The following is a 2,560-nucleotide window of genomic DNA, read 5'->3' on the forward strand; positions in this document are numbered from 1 at the left end:
TTTTTAGCCAGATATGGCGTATATATAAGTATGTGTTCGATTTTCCTGTGATTGCCATTTTTTCGTTTTTTCCCATTTCTTTCAAAATTACTACGTACTAAGGAACTATCACAGAGTAATATTTCATTTATATGTTTATTTGTCGGAAAATGTGCCTTGATGGTTTGCCTAGCACGTGGCTGAAATTTTTTTTTTCTGAAATGCCGTATATTAGAATGGCCATTTTTCCACGAGTGCCCCTTTTTATTTGTTTTGCATTTTTTTGCTTAGTCATGTTACCGTAAGGAATTGGCAAGTAGTGTCGCAAAACTTATAATTTTATAGTGTTGGAAAGTGTTTCTAGATGATCTGGCTACCCATGCCTATCTTCTTTTTTTAGCCAGATATGGCGTATATATAGGTATGTGTTCGATTTTCCTGTGATTGCCATTTTTTCGTTTTTTCCCATTTCTTTCAAAATTACTACGTACTAAGGAACTATCACAGAGTAATTATTCATTTAGATGTTTATTTGTCGGAAAATGTGCCTTGATGGTTTGCCTAGCACGTGGCTGAATTTTTTTTTTCTGAAATGCCGTATATTAGAATGTTAGCCATTTTTCCTCGAGTGCCCGTTTTTACTTGTTTTGCATTTTTTTGCTTAGTCATGTTACCGTAAGGAATTGGCAAGTAGTGTCGCAAAACTTATATTTTTATAGTGTTGGAAAGTGTTTCTAGATGATCTGGCTACCCATGCCTATCTTTTTTTTAGCCAGATATGGCGTATATATAGGTATGTGTTCGATTTTCCGGTGATTGCCATTTTTTCGTTTTTTCCCAATTCTTTCAAAATTACTACGTACTAAGGAACTATCACAGAGTAATGATTCCTCTAGATGTTTATTTGTCGGAAAATTTTGTTTACTTTTTTTTTGATTGAATATCATCAAATTTTTTTAGCTAAAATATTGTTTTACATTTTTTTTTTTCGATTTTATTTCCCTTCAAAAAATTTTTTTTGGGTCAGAATTTTAATTTTATAGTCGTAAAATAATCGACAATTATCCAGCAACCCACCATACAATTTTTATGCATATCCAATAATAATTAGATTAGTAAATAACACCTTGAAATTGACATACCCTTCCTACATTTCAAGTGGCAGATTAGGGAGTCTGAGTCAGTGTGGTTGGCGGCCATTTTGTGGACATATCCGAAGCGTAAGCTGCCCTATCTATATATATTCTTGTTCCCTATAGAATTTGTGATATTTTGGTATATTTTTACCTGCATAAATATCATATTATATATTAAATATATGTATTTTTTTACGGAATTTCTAAGTACTCAAAAAATTACCTTTAGATATGGCCCCTGATATAAATGTAATTTACAAAATAATGAAGATTTTTTTACATATTTCTATTTTAGGATAACATATGTTTATTCCCTAAAAAAATTAGCCACTTCCTATTTCATTTGGGTACCCAAAAAAATTCATGAAATTTGGACAAATTTTTTTGGCCAAAAAAAGTTACCCTTTTTTTCTCATTTCAGATCTTCACCTCCATGGGTCTGACTTCATCCAAAATACATCAAGATGTGTCCTAAACATTCAAGAATCAATTCCTAAAAGGATTTGTGTATATATGTATAAACTTTTTTTTTATGAATTTTTATGTCAGGTCTTTTTTTTTTTCTACTTAATTTTTTAAAATATTTATAATAAATAGTTTTTCTGCAGATGAGTAGTATTTATCTATACAGTTGTTTTAAGCATTCATTGAAGTTTTTTTTGGCAAAAGAAAAAAGGAGGTTACTGCAAAAACTGATTTTTCAAGAATTTTTTTTGGCGTCGGGGTCGTTCGCGTCCGAGTATACCCTTAAAGGGGTGTCCGAGGACCGTACCTATCCAGGGTTAAGGGGGGGTCGCTGGGGGGCCCTACCCACCTCCCCCCGATAGGCCTAGTTAGGGGTATGGGGGAGGGGTGCTGGAACATTAATTATTCATTTATTGCAAATATCATTCAATGCCCCAACACCCTCCCCCCCCCTTCCCCCACCCAAAACCCCGGTTCCCAAAGGGTGTCCCCCATAATTGGTGGGATGAACTAGGGTATACATAGTAAATATCTAAATCGGTTGGTTTGCAGTCAAAATAAACGTTAAATTCATTGAAACCACACTATTTCTGATGCAACAAATATATTTTTATTGCATTTTTCCAAATTTGGCTGAAACTAAAAATTTACCAAATACCGAAGATCCAAATGTTGTTATAACGTAAATCACTACAAAAAATCACTAATTAATACAAAACTCGGACTCTGTGATAATAAGTAAACAGAGTGATGATGACGTAATATGTTGCTGAGCATTGTGGGTAATATTGCATAATCAATTAAGAGATAGCAGCATTTACCTTCACAACGTTGACTCACTTGTGAAACTATTTCTATTACTAAAAATCATTATTTCTTTCAGTAAATTCTATTTGTTTCTCTACACACGTCTATAATTTTTTATTTTATTTTTTATTTTCATTGAATATTTTTTATTTTATCTATTTCACCTTCTTAAA

General features: G+C 32.5%; 1 protein-coding gene across 1 annotated transcript in view; it reads right to left on the reverse strand.

Moving 5' to 3' along the window:
- LOC137642281 (uncharacterized) overlaps positions 1-2,299 on the reverse strand; it is a 13,033-nt gene extending 10,734 nt beyond the window's left edge. The window contains exon 1 of the mRNA XM_068374809.1: positions 2,232-2,299. The gene's annotated coding sequence lies outside the window, so the exon portion shown is untranslated. The remainder of the gene's footprint in view (positions 1-2,231) is intronic.
- Positions 2,300-2,560: the final 261 nt, after the last annotated feature.

This window comes from Palaemon carinicauda, chromosome 6 (genome assembly GCF_036898095.1).
Source record: "Palaemon carinicauda isolate YSFRI2023 chromosome 6, ASM3689809v2, whole genome shotgun sequence".
NCBI lineage: Eukaryota > Metazoa > Arthropoda > Malacostraca > Decapoda > Palaemonidae > Palaemon > Palaemon carinicauda.